Genomic DNA, 18,078 nt, shown 5'->3' with positions numbered 1-18,078 from the left:
ATTTGCAGCCCAACTAAGATGTGTCTTCCTTTGGCAGAAACTTTGGATCCTCTTGTGCCTAAAGATCCTCTGCTGCAGACTTTACCTGTTCCAGTGCTTTTAATCACTACTTGTAATAGTTAGATAATAAGTTTGAATCACTACTAAATAACTAACTTACAAAAAAAAGGTGCTCAGCCTACCTCTGTAGTTTGGAAATGATGCTGGTTCCACGTGCAGGGATTGTGTGAGGGTCAGGATTTCCATGGAGAGGGGCCACAACGGAATGAGTGTTCAGAGAATTTTGCCCAGGACAGACTAATAGTTATCCTTTTCCTTTTCTCTTGAGAATGTCAGAGGTCATTTAAACCTCACAAGAACCCCAAATCAGCAAGAACCTTTCTGTTTGGTGAGAGGTGTGGTTTGGGATCAAAATGGGCTTTTAACATTTTGACTGGTGCTGAAGTCTATGAGGAATCTGCTCAGAGTAAAGGAAATGTGGAACAGGATATCCACAAATAAGTCCAGATGTTAAAAATGCTGGGATTTTTTTCCCTAATAGGCATGGGGCATAATTTTGCTGTAGATTTAGTTTTATAGGCAGGGGAAATGTAGAATAAAAGTACAGAGCTGCTCTTGTACAGGTCCTTATGTCCAAAAAATCACCTCCTCTAATTTAGATAGCTCCTTTGCTTGGGCAGTGAGTATTTGTGAGCACAACACCCAATATTTAGTCAGTATCAACTCATCAGCTCAGCACCAGCATCCTCTGACTGCAGGCCTGGCTGCAGAAGCAGATGCCAGAAAATCAGTTTAGCATGTCAGCCCAGCCCAGAGCTGCAGGCCTGGGGAGGAGGGATGAATGGAGGCACAGTTCTGGTGCAGACCACATGGGCTGGAGGCTGCCCTCTGATTTACACACGTGCCGGGCTGGGGGCAGTGCACAGGTGGATGTGGAGGCAGAAAAAGGCACGTTTGTGTTTGTCTTTTTATTAACAAACAACCTCTGCAGCCAGATCTGTCCCAGTCTGGCACGTGCTTTGTGTCCATCCAGTAGCTAACTTCATACCCGAGGCTAGGTTATAGAATCTGGTGTTAGTTCAGAGTGACTTTGTTCTGCTGCCAAACAAGGAACAGGCTCATTGCTTCTCCTCCCAATCAAAAATACATTGTAAAAAGCAGCAGAACACAGAATTAGGCTTGCATGGTTTAAACATTAGACAGCAGAACCAAAGGGAAAGGTTTCTGTGTCTGCATCAGCCCCAAGCCAGGCTATTCCTATTGCTGCTTTTCCAGCTAGACATGCAGCTTGTGTGAGCAGTGCTTGCTCCTGATGAGAGCAGTGACATTTTTGTGGTGTGGGAGGCAAGTGGATCCTCTAAATGGGCTGGTGTGAAAAATGCCAACTGTGCTGCAAACCTCCTCTGTGCATCTGGGCTCATTTTCAGCCTGAACTGACTTTAAACCTTTTCTCAGGATGAGGGATATCTTAGGATGGTGTTTGTATGGCTGGGCACAGAGGCCGTGGCCTGGCTTCCTCAGGTGGGTAATTGTGATATCTGCTAATTGGGCCCAAAGGATGTGTGCAGGTGTGCTGCAAGATACAGAAACATTTTCCCCTTTCCCCCCTTTTTTTCTGTTTAAACAGATATAATTTGGAGATATTGAAACACACTAAGTATTTTATGCGTGCTGCATCTTCCTCCCACCACTACTCCTGTGTTATAGCAGAGCTGAGCCTGGCAAAAAGGTTGAATCTATCAAAATCAGGCTGGTTGGGAGAGTTAAAAATGCACTGATCTGCTTGGTCACCCAAGAAAGATCAAAACTGCACTTCAAGGCTTTTACTGAACTGAGTTGTTCTCACATGTGTTAACACCGCTTGCGACACTGACAGTTCTGGAGTATTTCATGTTATCAGTAGTAGCCAGCCTTGCCCATGAGCTGTTTAACATGCTTCTGAGACATGTGGGCTGTAAATTGGTTTAAGAAGCTTGAGGCACAGATTGTTGATATCTCTCCCTCCCCAGCCACTGTAAATGCTTGTGGAAGTGTGCAATGTATGGATTTGCAGCTGGAGCAGTTGTGAAGTCTGGGCAAGAAAAGCAGGAGCACAAGCCTCTGTTTGGCAAACACAGCCAAAGGTTCCACTCCACTGTTATTTGCACATCTAATTCCAGGTTCAGGCTCAATGGGTTTGACAAACTCATAGTTTAAGATTCCTGATTAATAGCCCAAGAAATAAAGCTTGTGACTTTTTTTTTCTGCGTTCTGTTCCATATTGCCTAATTTTCATTTGGAGCAGGTATTTTCCTCTTGGGAGGGCAGGGAAGTCCCTGTTGAAGTGATGGCTGCTGAAGTTTGAGTGGCTGCTCATGGATATAGAGTTGGATGCAGCAGAACTCCGGTGTGAGGAGTGTAAATCCCTTCAGGAAGCCAGCAGGCAGTGTTGGATTGATGCAGAGGATGTCTTTCTATCAAATCTGAACTTCTGTGCTCCAAAGGCCTGCAAGTTCTCTGTGAAACAGCTATAAGATAATTTTTCCTGTGGTCCAACATTTTACTTTTAATTTCTGTAAACACCCAGAAAAAAACCCCCAACCCTTAACAGCCCCCCCCAGACTGTCATCAGGTAACATGGCACAAATGCAGGGCATGGAAACTTGTATTCAAACACTTAACACTGAGCAGAGTTAAGCTACTGCAAAGGGGGTGTCCTGTAATGGAAAATGTGATGCAAGATGAGCTGGAGGAGAAGCTGCCACTGGTATGAGAGGCTGCAGAGCACGGGTGGCTGGTTTTCCTTCTGCCTCTCCACCTAAGCTGTATAAGCAGCATCTGCCACCAAGGTTGTTTTTGCATTACATTTTGAACTTGAAGTAGAATTTACGAGTTAGTTTATGATTGTATTAGAACTTTTTTTTTAATTAGAAATATACATGCTTTCAAGGAGGATCTTTCAAATTTAATGCTGGGGGAATCATTCATACTCAGGTTCTGAATAAGAATATATTTTTTTTTCTCTGAACCAGTATGTAAAACATCAGCTGCTTTTCCTCCCTTGCTTTTTCCTCCCTCTCTCCCCTCTCCACCCCAGAAGATGACATAATTTCTCTCCAAAATGCCACAGTGGCCATTTTTCCAGCCCAGCTCCTTCTGGGAATTTTTTAGTGCTAGTTCGAAGACTCATAAAGGTTCCATAACTCTTCTAATTAGAAAATAAAGAAGGCTTATTATTTTGTGAGGGGCAAAGGACTTAAAGCTTTAAAGCAATTATTTCCATGGTGAAATCCTGCCCGTAATTGGGAAATCAAGATGGAAGCCAAAGAGATTAAGATCCCAACAACTCATTTGACATGAGAAGGGAGGGGAGAAAGCCCCCAAGATTTGATTGTCCCTTCTTGCCAGAATGTAAAAAACCTCCTAAACATCTGTCAGAGTTAGGTTAGCAAGAGTGACTGAAAGAATTGAGACACACACAAAGGGTTACAACAGCAAGTTAGAAAATGAGTTGTAGAAACTGGATGTGCAAAATCCCCTGTGCCTACAAACTGGGGAGGAGAGGAGTAAGAAAACAAAGAAAATTATGACCCAATTTTGCCAAAATCTTCACACTTTGAGAGTTGAGGAGTACAGATCTTGCTCAATATCCAAGGTTTCCCAGTTGATTTCTACCACTGCTCTAGGTAAGGCGGCTGTCTCTTGCTGCAGCTGAGCCCATTGAGTTACTTGTGCAAATTTACAGTGACCCTTCCTTATTTGAAGGGCACAGGAGAAGGTAGGAAGGGGTACCAAATCTGCAGGATGTCTCCAAGCCTAGCTGTCAGCTTGCTTCTTGATTTTCTTTTATTTTGGTACAACTCCTAGGTAAAAAATGGACCAACTGAAAATTAGGATAATAAACTGGTATATCACTGACAATCTGTTTCAAGAAGTCTTCCCAGTTTCCTACCTAAGAAATATGAATTTGGGGGTGAAAATGTTCTGAAAATACTCAGAAGAGGGAATGTGTCTTAGAACAACAGGGAGGGTTCACTTCCTCAGAGTTTTAAAATCCTTCATCACTCACTACTGTCTCACTTGATTTATGCTGCCTGAGGTGGGCCAGCCACACTTGAGCACTACAATAGCCAAATACATAATAAAACACTAAAAAAGCCATAAAAGTTTTACACAGAGGATGTGACCAGCATAAACAGCTCACAACATGTGTCTAATGCACAGAATAGGTGTCTGTGGAGCAAGAAAACAGGCATTGTTTAAAAAAGAAACTTTTTGTTACACTAGACAGCCTAAATTCATAACAGCTCTGACCCTGGTGCCTCCCTCTGCTCACGTGCTGGGATCCAGCAGAACTAAACAATTTTGCACCAAAATCTTGGAGTGTTTCCATTTTGGCAAGAAGTGCTGTTTGGGGCAGACAGGCCGTGTTGCTAAGGTACAGGGATGTGGAGAGACTGATCCAAGTCTTTGCTTCCTTCCTTCCTTCAGGTCCCAGTTTTCCTTCCCAGATTTCTCCTGAATAATCAGGGCAGGGGCTGGAGTAAACTTCAGGTCTGGGTCAGTGGTTTACTTCTGCTGTGGAGTAGAGGAAACCCAACAGTATTAAATGGAAATAAAAATGCAGGCTTCAATGAATGAAGTGATAATTCATCTGAGAATTGCCCTTTTGTGCTCATTCCCACTGAAAATTTATTTTACAATCATGCCTCTTCACCCCTTCCTTTCAACACCTCTTGTTGAAGATGCACTTGCTGTTTGTGTGTCTGGGCAGCACAAAAGCCTTTATAGGGGAATGCCCCCCACGCTCCTGTGTTATCTCTTTATTCATGTGTGCTATGGGATCTGCTGTTGCTCTCCAGGAAATATTCCCTGGCTGGGCTTGGTTTTTGAGCAAGCTGGCTTTGGTGAGGTGAGCAATCCTGAGCCTGTGCCTCTTCGTTTAAAGCAGAGAGTGGGGAAATTGCATTGAAAAGAAATGTTATCTCTAAAACCAGAATATGTGCAAAGTGAGCCTTTACCTAACCTACAGAAATATTGCTTGTGGTGACCACTCCTGAGGAGTTTGCACAAAGCCAAAGTCCTGCCACAGACTTAATTCTAAATCCCCACTTTTCCCCTTAATCTCAGAGCTCTGTTGAACACTGTCCTTGTGTTTGCTGGAAGAGACACAGATGTTAATTCAGGTTTGAGAGCTCAGAGCACAGATTGGAGTGCTTGACACCTCATTGAGACTGCAGTGATGTGAGCCACAGGGCTTTCTGTGTGTCTGTGCTGACAGTGCTGTACACAGAATATCCTCAGAATATCCCCAGCCTGCTCTGCAGGGCTCTCTGTGGGGAAGGAGATGCAGGGGCTGAGCACTGATGACAGCAGGAATCAAGTACTGGGTTTTTTTCTACACTTTATAAAGTAAAGCTTGGCTATAAAGAAGGGAAGGGTTTGGAAATTGCCTGGCTTGACTGATTTATTCTTGTAGTGTGTGAGGCCTTAAGGCTGTGGCTGTAAACACTGTTTTGTATCCATCAGAGATGCTGCCACCACCACCCCCTATACCTAATTAGCTCTCAGTAATGGACCTACAGCCTTACACATCCAGCTGCCACCTTGAGCTTCACCACTGACCTTTAAACTACTCATTTCTGGGGGATGTTCAGATTTCTTGGGTCATGTGCAGCCTTTCAGCAAATTTCAGGGGTTCAGAAATTTGAACTCCAGTTCCTTTTGGGGGAGCTATGGCTCTGATGTGGCCTTTCTCCCCATTTTGTACAGACTCATCTCTCTCTTTGTGCTATTTCCAGATCTCTACTCTTGTTCTCTGGACTGCTGCTTTGTCCTGTTGGTGAAAGCAACAAACATGGGTATTTTAAAGGCACTTTCAAACCTCCTGTACACTGCATGGGCACAGCTGGTGATAGATGCACAACTGCAGAAAAAGGAAAATCCTGCTCTCAAAGCCTGGGCTCATTTTCCTCCTGCCACTGAGCAGGTTCCTCCAGGGAGTGCATCCACCTCCTTTCTCTTCTCTCTTTATCCTGGTTTCTGGTAAAGGATTCTCTTTTGACAGAAACTTCAACATACCAGGGTAGTAAAAGAAGGGATACAGAAAAAAATTTAAGATGGCTTGATGACTGAACTATTTAATTCTTGGAGTAGTGGAGCAAACTATTTACTTCTTGTGTTTGTGCACTCCTTCAGCTGATATTTATATCTCAGAGAAATACAGGCAGTGTCTGGAGAGAGATCTTGTAAGGCTGGGTTTGTTTGGGGCTGGGTTTTGAGAATTTCCACAAAATTAACATAAGTCTGCTTACAGGAAATGGAAAGAAAGCATGAATTTTGGTATAGGAATTAAAACATACCTGACCTTTTCAACATGGAAATGCTTCTGTGTGAGTCAAGGCCTCTCTGATGGCATTGCCTTGCAGCTGAGGGAAGCACAACCATCTGGGCTGTTTTGTTTGTCTCTCATGTGATACTTTCTGAAAGCTGCCAAATCCTCCCAAATCTTGGGTGGCCTGGGCCTGAAACAATGAGTGGTCCATTTTCCCATACTTTTGCAGTATGTAACCACCAATATATTTTTATTCCTGATTAAATTTGGACAGGGTTTATAGAAAATACCCTTCCCCTTGGAGACAATGAATCAAAATGCCTTTTACTAATCCCTTTGAGCATATGAAGTTCATAAGACAGAACTTGTACTGCAGCAATTTCCTAATCAATCACAACTAATCTGGAAGATAAGATGGAAAAGCAATAGGGAAGTTGGTCACTGTGTCAAAAAGCTTAAGCTAAATATTTTTTGGGATATTTCTCTGCGCTTCTTCACACAGCCTTAATGGCTGCCAAGAAATCATAATAGAAAACAATGAATGAATAATATCATTTCAGGAGCTGAAATTAGCTCTGTTGGAGTCCTTATTCATAGATTTGCTGAATATCACTGGACTTTATTTCAGAAGAATTGGTTTTTTTTGTTGCCTTTTTTTGTTGAAATGTTATTGGAGGGGTTCTGAGAGCAGTTGTCACACATTATCGGAGCATTTCTATTTCTGGGAATACTTTATTACAAAGTATTTATTATAAAAATTTATTATAAAGTTCAGTGGAGAATTAGAAAGGATGTCATTTGACATTATGAAGAGGAGATATACATCAAACTTAACTGGAGTTTTTTTCCTTTAAATTTAATAACAAACTCGAGGACATTTTGGAAATGTTGGAATCCCCCACGAGGCATTTGGGACTCTGACCACCCCAGTGAAGGGCTTGAATGGAACTTTGCCTGTTCATAGCATTGTGCAAACTCTATTTAGTGCTCAGGGTGCCTCTGGCACAGGTGGGGATGGAGCTGTGGGAGGGAAGGGGGAACTTCCCTTGCATTTCCCAACAGCTCCAGGAGGATGCTGGGGGCTGGTGGGATTCCTCTGCTGAGCACTGAGGAGTAATCCCTGCTCAGGTGGGCTGGGGGGAACCAGCAAATCCCCTCTCTGTGGTTTTATGAGCTCCTGACATGCACTGGGGGCGGGATGACCATGGTTTGAAACACGGAGCTGTGCATTGCAGCTGCCCCACTGCCTGCTCCTGCAGCTCAGTGGTTTTATGGTGTGGCTCAGGGGCTGTCAGAAATGGGGCTGGTGTCTCCCTGAAGGATGGGGAATTTATCCATGATCCAATCAGGAGTGGGAAGTGTTGCCAGGAGGGCCAGACAGGGGATTCAGCTGTTTCTGTGATGTTTAGTTTGCATGCATCTGTGTATGAAAACTCAGTGATTTTGAGTGAGCATTCAATTGTATTTAACTGCTCAGATGCCAAATTCAGTGACCTGAGTGGCATTTTTTAAAAAACAAATATGGAATGGTTAATACTTGTTTTGAACACTGAAAGTTGGCAACTAAACCCCAGGGAGCTGGGGGTGCTCAGCCTGGAGAAAAGGAGACTCAGGGGTGACCTTATCACTCTCTGCAGCTCCTGAAAGGTGCCTGTGCTCAGGTGGGGCTGGGCTCTTTCTCCAGGAACTGCCAGAACCAGAGCACACAGCCTCAAGCTGCACCAAGAGAAATATAGGTTAGATATTAGGAAAATATTTTTTACAGAGAGGGTGATAAAGCTCTGGAGTGTTCTGCCTGCCTAGTCCCCATCCCTGGGTGTGTTTAACAAAGCCTGGATGTGGCTCTGGGTGCCAGGGGTTTAGTTTGAGGTTTTAGGGCTGGGTTGGACTCAATGATCTTTGAGGTTTCTTCCAATCTAAGAAAAAAAAAAGGCAGGAGTGTGTTTCTGAACCCATTATCAATTTAAATCCTCTTTAAAAGCTAAGAACACTTCTTAGCCTATCAAATGTTCCTTTTTTTTCTTCATGTTTTGTCATAGTGTGCTAAATTTTAGAAAAAGTCAAATTTGTGATATTTCTTGTAATGAATCCAAACAATGGCTGTTAGCTAGGAATTCAACACAGATCCTGACACTCAGAAGCAGCTGTGACTCAAGGGATGTGCATGTTTACCCTGATGGTTATAATATATGTGGTAGATGCTGGCAAGGACAATCCCTCCCCTTTACCCAAAAGCATTTAGCAGTGGTGAAAAGACTTTTGTCAAGGCAGGCATAATTCTTTCCATATTTGTGCTTTAAAAAAAATAGTTCACTGTGTTTTTTTTTTTTTTATTTATGAATGTTGTCTCTGTGGCTGAAAATAATGAAGATGTTAACCATGAGCCAATGGTGACTGGTTTATATCATCAGTATCTAAACTTGCAGCCCTGGGGATTGCTCCTGATGACTTGTGAGGCTGAGAGCTGGAAGTGAGAGGAGTGTGGTAGTGGGGCTGTCTTAGTAAAGGGTAGCATAGGATAATCTAGAGAGTTTCATGGAAGAATTTATTTTCTTTATAGGAAAATATAATCAATCCTCAACCAAATGCTCTTAAAGATGTCTTTTCTATGTTCCATGGGGAAAAGATGGCTGCTTTTTTTAAGCTTTGTATCCTGAGACCGTTATCAAGCCAGCTCTGAGGTCTGTTTAGTGAGGGACACTCTGAACATGTGTAACAGACATACCCACGTTCATTTCTTGTGGTAACTCATGAATCAGGAACACAAAGCCCATGAACACCCATAGAAAACTGTGAGCTGCTGGCATTGCTGGTTCCCTCTGATGCTGCTAAAGCAGGTAAGCAGTGATTCCTTACAGATATTATTTGAGGTATCTGGAAGCACTTCTTGTATCCCATTTACCAATGCAAAGATTCAGGAGCCTTTCCTGATGATAAAAGGCTTCTCTGAGGAAGTGGCACCTGAGGAGATCCATGTCTTACAAAAGAACAGCTCCAGACAGCCAGTTGAGAGTTGAGTATTGCCTTTCCCTTCCTCTAGAAACAGAATTGGAGCAAGGTCATTAAAATAAAGCATGAGCTTGCTGTAAAGTGGTGACTGTATTCACACTGCTCCCCTTAGGCAGTGGTGAAGTGTGGACAGTAATAAATTGACTGTTTCAAGCAAATACTGGCAGAATCAGGTATTCCTGCCAGCAGCTACCTCTGCTTCATTTTTATTGAATAAATTCAGTTGCTTGAAGTGCCTTTCTCTCTCCATGGCTTGCCACCCTCAGGGATGCACTGAGAAGCAGCTGCAAGTGCTGAATTCTCTTACAGCAGGCATAGGAGACCTAAATGAAGATCACAAGTGTTGTTTGCAAACATGGGACTTAAACGGGCTTTGCCCATGCAGGCTGTGCTTTTCATTGGAGTCCAAGTCAATGACCCTGCCCCAACCTCTGCTCCCTGCCTGAGCCAAGCTGCTGAGCTGAATGGTTCATTAGCATCAGAGCACAAAGGGGGCTGGTTCTCACATTGCTGTGACAATGGGAGATGTCAGAGAATATTGATTTGATTAGGCTGATACTTGGTGTAGCCTGCTCCAAGGGAGGGGAGAATCAAGGCCAAGGAATATGCCTCACCCTGTACCGGCAGCTGAGTAATTTGTAAGCTGGTTGCAAGAGCAGATGACGGCACCATCTTTTCTGCCTGGAAAACAATACTGGAATTAAAGCCAAATGTACAAGGAGGAGTGTGTACTGTGCAATTGTTTGGGGCAAAGACACTGATTTGTCTCAAAATAAGGCACATAGAGACAGTGTGTAAAGTGTTGAGCACTGCTGCTTGCACTCTAATTTTTCATGACTGGCAGTGGAAAATGGAGGTGTTTGGAAAATTATACACATCTGCTGTTTGTACTCTGTGTGAGAAGTGGGCATGTTCTTTAAAAAAGTGATTCCCGAGAGCAGAGTGCCCTTAGCCTGTGTTCACCTGCAGAAAAAGTGAGCAAAATCCCCACTTTCGGAAGCAATGCAGAAGAGCTGCTTTTGGTTTCTTTTTTTTTACTTTTCTGCAAGTGAGTGAAGGTGCTGTGAAGTCTCTGTTCTTTGGGGGGCACTGTGTACTAATAGCTAGGCTTAGTTTTGTAGTGGAAAAGTGCAGGTATTCTGTTTTCTTTGGAATATGGGCCACTATGTTGTTTGCTTTGCTTTTAGTAAGGTAAAGTCACTGTGACCATGATTGATTCTTTCTTGTTGTGGGCAAAATATATTTTTCCAGTAGGATTTTTAATGTCTTTTTAGTTTTGATCTTTTTTAGTGTATAAATGTGTTTTGCATGTATTTATTTGTCTAAACCCGGAGAAATAAAATATTCACCTATAATATCTGCATATTACTGGATATGAAGACATACCACGCCAAAATGAATGGCAAAGAGGCATAATTATACGCTAAACTTTTAATTACTTTAATCCAAGCTGAGCAAGTGTTGCTCATGGAAACACTTGACTAAATCCTACTCTAGGGTGCTTAGTCTATTCCCTGTAGCCAGGGGGCTTTTCTTTCCCAATACCTTTAGGAAAGCTGAAAACTGGTACCATCTGTTCCTTGCTTGATTTTCATGACCTGCTTTTTGATTCCTGAACCTTCAACAGCATCCAATATTCACTGATTGCTTTTCTTAGCACTGTGAAGAATTGTGTTGCTTCTCAGGTAGAAGCAGAGCACAGACCTTGCCATTCATGGGGGGTTTGGGGCACTTGGAGTGAGAGGCTTCGTGCCCTGGGTATGTGCTAAAAATCCATGATGGGAATAGCTCCTTGCAGGGCTATGGCTCTTGCACTGGATATGAATGAGTCCTAGGCAGGTTGAGGCTGGAATTTGGGTTAGGAAGTGCCCCCTTCTCAGTCCTTAGATTCTAGTCCTGTGTCTAAGCAGCATTAGGGGTTCTATTTCCCCCCCCTTTTTTTTTTATTTCCCCCCCTTTTTTTTTTATTTCCCCCCCCTTTTTTTTTTATTTCCCCCCCCTTTTTTTTTTATTTCCCCCCCCTTTTTTTTATTTCCCCCCCTTTTTTTTTTATTTCCCCCCCTTTTTTTTATTTCCCCCCCTTTTTTTTTTATTTCCCCCCTTTTTTATTTCCCCCCCTTTTTTTTTTATTTCCCCCCCTTTTTTTTTTATTTCCCCCCCTTTTTTTTTTATTTCCCCCCCTTTTTTTTATTTCCCCCCCCTTTTTTTTTATTTCCCCCCCTTTTTTTTTTATTTCCCCCCCTTTTTTTTTATTTCCCCCCCTTTTTTTTTTATTTCCCCCCCTTTTTTTTTTATTTCCCCCCCTTTTTTTTTTATTTCCCCCCCTTTTTTTTTTATTTCCCCCCCTTTTTTTTTATTTCCCCCCTTTTTTATTTCCCCCCCTTTTTTTTTATTTCCCCCCTTTTTTTTTTATTTCCCCCCCTTTTTTTTTATTTCCCCCCCTTTTTTTTTATTTCCCCCCCTTTTTTTTTATTTCCCCCCCTTTTTTTTTATTTCCCCCCCTTTTTTTTTATTTCCCCCCCCCCTTTTTTTTATTTCCCCCCCCTTTTTTTTTTTATTTCCCCCCCCTTTTTTTTTTTATTCCCCCCCCCCTTTTTTTTATTTCCCCCCCCTTTTGCTGACTGACACTGCACTGCACACAGCCCCGTGTTTGAAGAGATGCTCAAATTTCCCTGCTCTCTTTTGTGGTAGTTTTTACACCCTCCTTGAGCATGCTGGTGGCTTTGAAGTCCTATGGGTTGTGCTGTTTCAGGCCAAAAGATATTGCCTGAAGCAGCATGTGTAAAACTTTCCTAAAAAGTTACCTCTTGCCTGTCTAACACAGAAGCAGCTTGTCTGTGCCCAGGAGGTAATTTTGGGGATGATCAAACCTGCTCGTGGTGTGTGGGCTTCTCCCTGCTGCCCTCACTGAGCAGCAATCCCCAGCCAGAGCTGCCAGCTGGGTGGCTTGCTCACAAATCTCAGCTCCCTCACCTTCGTGTCAGAGGGGCCCAGCTGTGAGCTCCAGCACCTGGGAGATGTGTGAGATGAGCTGTGGAAATGGGACAGCCATGGCATCATTGAGAAACGTCTGCTGGGGTGGGGGAAACCCGCCCTGGGCTCTCTTGGCGCTGTCAGGAGGTTTGGGAAAATGTGCAGAGCCAAAGCATGCTCAGTGAGCTGGCCTGGAGGGAGAGAGGAGCTGTGAGCAGGGCTGGGGTGCTCAGCACATCTCCTGCCTGCTGCTCCTCAAAGGAGGGAAAAGCCAAGTGTGAGCTGGTGAACGTCTCCTGGAGTGCTCCTGCTGCTGAATTTGCTCTGGGTGTGCTCCTCACCCAACCCAGTTCCTGAGCTGATTGTGTCCCCTGGGGCCAAGGGAGGTTTAGTCATCCATCCATCCATCCATCCATCCATCCATCCATCCATCCATCCATCACAGGTACCACCTACCCTGGTATAGGCATCAAGGCCTGGTTAGCCTGGACACCTTGTGTAAGCTCAGAAAGGCCCCCTCATCTTTGATGGTGAGGTTCCACTTATCACATCTGTTCTGGAAGGGCTGAAAGTGAAGGATGGTGCAGTTGTGCCTGGTTTTTCAGGGGTTGAATACTCCAACAGGTAGTGAGGAGCAAGAGGGGTTTGTTTCATGTTGCCAGGGAAAGGAATCCTATTTCTCTGCTCAAGAACTGCTTTAGCTCCTTAGAGGTTGTACAGGGTAGGACCAAGCTCTGCCCCAGCCATGTGATCCTCCAGGGATGTGTTTTGTCATTGGGAATGTTAAGATTCCTTTCCATCCCTGTTGTGCTCAAAGGATGGCCGAGTTTCCCAGTGAAATCTTACACTGCAGAGGTGTGAAGGGAACCCAAACCTTTCAGGTGATAGCACTTTCTATAGATCTCTGTTTTTGCTGTGAGCATTAGGACAGTTTGTTAGCTGTGAAGACAACAAAAAATGACAATTTGAGGGTGAGAGGCAAGAGCCAGTTTGGCCTTCCCTGTGGTGTATTTGATGCTCTGTGTGCATCCTGCTGTATTGTGGGAATGTGAAGGTGTGGGGTGATTCAGGATGTGTCTGGAATGGCAGCTAAAGAATTGCAGTGACAGTGGTGGGACAGTGCTGCTCACTAGGGATCACTTGCACCAAGTCAAATAAAAAAAGGAATAATTTTGGAAAGCTCAATAATAATAATAATGACTTCATTTTGAAAAGCAAAATATTTTTGCTCCAGAAATACCCCCAAGGTTTATCCAGGCAGGGGTCACAGCTGCTTTGGGAAGAAGGCACTCTGGGGCTGGACCAGCAATGACCCAAGTGGACCCTCAGCCACCACTGTCTGTGAGCCTCAAGGGCTTTGTGGTGCCAAAATGCAAATGGTTCAGTGTCACACAGCAACCAGAGCTGCCCCTCAAGGGGATGATATTCACTGGGTTTCCAGACCACAGATTTACCTCAGCTTCAAAAAGTAAATTTTGCAGGAAAATTTGATAAACCTGTGAGAACCCCAGTCTGGACAGAGATTTCCAGGTACTTCTAAGATGGTTCTTCTGAGGGAGACACTTCACTAACAACCCAAAATGTAGAAGTGCTTTGACTCTTATCACAAGCAGTCCCACCCCTGCCCTGTGTTATCAAACTTCGGAGCTTAGCAATGAGCACTTGCAGGGCCCTTTCTGACTGTGATAAGGCATTGATATCAAAATTGTACTTGATTTAGGAGTTTAATATCTGCATAAACTATTTTCCCCCTTATTTCCTACATGTGCAATCATAAACCAGGATTTGGGTTATTCCAGCGCCAGAAATATTTTTAGGTGTGGGCTGTGGCACAAAGGGTATCTCACTGTTAAAGCAAAGGGGAGGCTGTGGCTAGACTGGCAGTCCTGGTGGTGAGGGCAAGGGCTACCATGGGAGTTCCCTAAATTGCTACAACTGTGGATTTAGGCAGGTTATAACTGCATTTACAGCAGGATCCTGTAATAGGATGCAGAGGGGTACCCACCAGAATTTAACTCTGCATTCTTCAAAGTTCAGGTTTCCAGCGGTATCTCCAGGAAAACTCTGGGCTCTGTGACATTTTGTTGGCTTCAAAGCTTCAGGACATAGAATTCAAAAGTTCCTCTCAGTGAAGTTCAACTGAGCAAGAAGGATGCAAACTTTACTTTTTGTGATGTAATCATCCCAAAGGAAAATTGGGTTTTTTTGGTGGAATTTTGATGGAAAGATGACTTGGAACACAGAGTTCGGAATGCTTTAGCAAGGGAGTATCAAAGTCATGGTAAGAAAAAAAAAAAGCTAAAATACTACAAAAACAGAGTTTTAAACAGGTAAAATACCACAAAAAAAATCCAGTTGCTTTCAGCTTTAGGTAGTGCATCCCTTCTGGCTTCCTGTTGCAGTGGACACTGAGTTTGTAGGGGTTGATGGCTGTGCTGCAATGAGAACCTGAGGGTACTCCTAACCTTCAGTTTTCTCTTTTGAGAGCCCACATCCCTTAACCCTGCTTTTTTCTTAGCCTGGATTCTTCAATGTTTTCCACCCTAAAAATCTGGGGGATGCTATGATCCAGGAGAGATTTGTAATTCCTTCCTGAATAATGTCATTACCTCTTTTTATTTGGTCATGGATCCATAGGCTAATAATTTCTGTAGTTATGGAATGACTGAGAACCGGGATTTTGTTCTCTCTTGTCTAGTAAATCCCACCAAACGAAGTCATATATATGCTATAGGTATTACTTTTAATATTTAAAACTGTTGTGGCCACATCATGGGAGCTGTGTGGCATTAGAAGAATTTTCCAAAGGGTTGTTAAAATGAAGGAAAAAAGTGCCTTCAAAAAGCAAACACCACTTTTTGCTTCATATAATAAAGCAGTGAAAGTTAAAATGGCACTGGAATAACTATGATTTCTTGCTGTAAATCTGCATAGATTTGGCTCTGAATTAGTTTTTTTATGCTATAAGGGTTAGTTTACTGTCTGTGGACTGGATCCTTCTTGCATTACACATGTGACTGAATCTGTGGGGCCCAGTGGCCAGAAAGAAGGACCCAGAAAGGCATTAAAATAGTTTAGCCCATTCAGCTGCAAAGTCATCTTACACATAGTTTCCCTGTAACTGGTTTTGTTTATGTTATTGTCAAATATGAATCTGCAGAACATCTCCTGGTCTGGAATCTCATTCCCTTGGAGCAGTCAGCTGCTCTGCAGCCTTCCTTAGTGGCTGGTACACGTTGGGATCTCTGTACTGTGCTGTTTTCTAGGCAATCATTTTCATCTTTATTTTCACACTTAGTTTATGTACTTTGTATGTTTCCATGACCAGTCTTGATCTGTTTGTCCATTTTTAAAATACCTGCATAATTTGCAAAGTTAGCAGCAGCGTGCGATCACTTTAACAAAACAAATTTAAAAATTAATCCAAGTTTACTTTATTGATGATGTTTAAAGACTGTGCAAGTATTGGTCATATTAATGAGATGTAGGGGTATTCTCTTAGTAAATGAGCTAGGCTTAATTCTAAAGGAATAATTGTGGAGCTATAAAATAAACCTGTACACCCAAATAGTCCAGCTTGCCAAGGATCACTGTCAAAGTTTTGAATCTCTTTAAAAGTTATTTTTCAGAACATGGCTATCCTATCTGTAACTTCTATTGTGCTGTTTGAAATGGAATCAGGCTGTGAAGCCTGCCAACTCATCTTTCATGTGCCTTTCCCACTGGTGTCTCTCTCTGCAGAGTCAAGCCTGCACAGCAGAGTGTTTCTGTTGCCTTTTACATGTGGTCCTCGTTAAAAAAAATACAATGTAGTTTAGCTGTGGTGAAATTATTTGTTAAAAAAAAAAAAAAAACCCAACAAAAAAAATCCTGGTGCAAAAAGTAAATATGTTTACTGTATCCCTTTCCATTCAGAGCATTTCCTTTTTTTAAGCCCCGTTTGTGTCCAACAAGACAGCCTCCTTCTCCAAGATTAACATTTCTTATGATTGTTCCTGACAGAGGATTTACTTTCAGAGGCCCTGCTAAGGATAACCAAAAAAGGGCATGTAGCAAGACACTTTTGGCAGCTCGCACGAATTTTCGGAGCTTTTTAGGTCTTGGTTTTCTGATGAGTGGCTTCCTGAGCATGCCTGGGGAATGACAGGCATCTCTGCAGGCAGGCTGAGCCCACCTTGGCTTGCTCGCAGCCATTGGCTGCCCCTCGGAATAAATTGAGGACAATGCATTCCGCCGCCCGCCAATTGTAAACATAAGGGATATGTATTCACTTAGCATTGACTTTTGGGAGGGGCCAAGGAAAAGCTGCACTTTTATTGAATAGGGCTCTGTGTGTGTGTGTGTGTGTGAGGCTGCTGCTGTGCCTCTCTCGCTGCGCTCCTGCCCAAGCAGCCAGTTATTCATTTCCTTCCTACCAGAGCTGAGAACTTTGCAGCCAGAGGTAAGGAAGGGCTTGCGGGACGGGTTTGCCTTGCAGATGGAGCAGCTCTGAACGGGCTGTGGGAGGCTGGTTCTGATCTGCTGCTCTCTCTCTGTGTCTGCTCCCCCTTTCCAGATGTTCGTGGTGAACTGAGGGGGATCTGGGGTGAAGGGGGATGCGTGTCTGCTCACCCTGCTGGACCTCAATAAGGACAGATCCCACCACTCCATTTTTCATCCTTTGCTGGGCTCATTAGTAGCAATAACCCATTCTAATAACCCTTCTTTTCTTTAATTTTAATTCCCCCCTCCCCTTTTAAATTTTTTTTTTAATGGAGGCATTACAATGAGAAACGTCTCAGCACATTAAGGTCTGCTGAATTGCTTATAATTTTGCAACTTAATACGTGCACTTCCACACTGCAAGGGCAGTCTCGGGGTGTAACTGATACAGACACAGAGAAGCTCTGCTTAATGTAAGCGATCTGATACTTGCTGAAGCAGATGTCCCTCATGGCAGCCTTTCACAGAAGTGTTGTTGACAATAGATGGCATCAGTTTTTGTTTTCAGCCTCCAACATGCTCGGCAGCGCGTTGCCAGAATGTTTCTTGTGAAGTTGTCTTTCCTGTTAAAAGAGGGGGGGATTAAAGAGTGTGCCTGGGTGGGACTGGAGCTCTCTTGGAAGCCTGGCTCTGTGTTTGTCAGAGTGCTGCTGGGGAGAGCTGGCTCGCAGGCTCCTTCCCACCTCCTTTGACATGTTGGGACAGTTGGAAAGCGTTGTGCAAGGCTGGCTGCTGATAGCAGGATATTCTTGCATGGCAGGGAATTTCTCAAGGAAAGGGCTGGGAAAATGAAGGAAGTTAGCTGCAGATGAATGCTTGGTAGCTGCAGACACTGACCAAGCTGCTAATCTCTGGCCAGACCTGCAGGGATGGAACACATTGGTCTCATGTGTCAAATGTTGTTTGGAAGAATGAAAACATAACTGTTTTAAAGTTACTTTTTTTGTTTTCAGAGGAGAATTTCTTTTCAGAGCATGCAGTTTTTGTACGACTCTGCCTGAGAAGGCTTCCCCTGCTAAAAGGCAGACAGGAGAATAATTTGGGAAAATAACACATTCCCTCCTTGGCAGCAGCTCAAAGAAAACAAGGAGGCAGAATTCTTTTTGTAAGAACCATGTATTTATTACAATTTGTCTATTTTAGGTACCATACTGTGAAATGACTGTGTTTGTATGATTTGCCATTGGAGAACCCTCAGACTCTGCCTCCATTCTTTTTCTGTCTCATAAAATGTAGCTGTAAATTTTCATCTGCATCAAGTCTCATCTTCCTCTCCTGCCATTTAGACAGGATGGGACCCT

General features: G+C 43.4%; 1 protein-coding gene across 4 annotated transcripts in view; it reads left to right on the top strand.

Moving 5' to 3' along the window:
- Window positions 1–16,481: 16,481 nt before the first annotated feature.
- The window catches only part of CALD1 (caldesmon 1), a 162,698-nt gene continuing 161,101 nt past the window's right edge, over window positions 16,482–18,078 (top strand). For 2 of the 4 annotated variants that reach the window (XM_063153789.1, XM_063153785.1), the window contains exon 1: window positions 16,483–16,736. The gene's annotated coding sequence lies outside the window, so the exon portion shown is untranslated. Of the gene's footprint in view, window positions 16,737–18,078 lie in introns of all 4 variants that reach the window. The other 2 variants (XM_063153792.1, XM_063153786.1) reach the window with 2 other exon arrangements.

Source organism: Melospiza melodia, chromosome 4 (genome assembly GCF_035770615.1).
Source record: "Melospiza melodia melodia isolate bMelMel2 chromosome 4, bMelMel2.pri, whole genome shotgun sequence".
Taxonomy (NCBI): domain Eukaryota; kingdom Metazoa; phylum Chordata; class Aves; order Passeriformes; family Passerellidae; genus Melospiza; species Melospiza melodia.
Note: the sequence above shows the minus strand (reverse complement) of the source record. Positions and strands in the feature narration are given on the sequence as shown.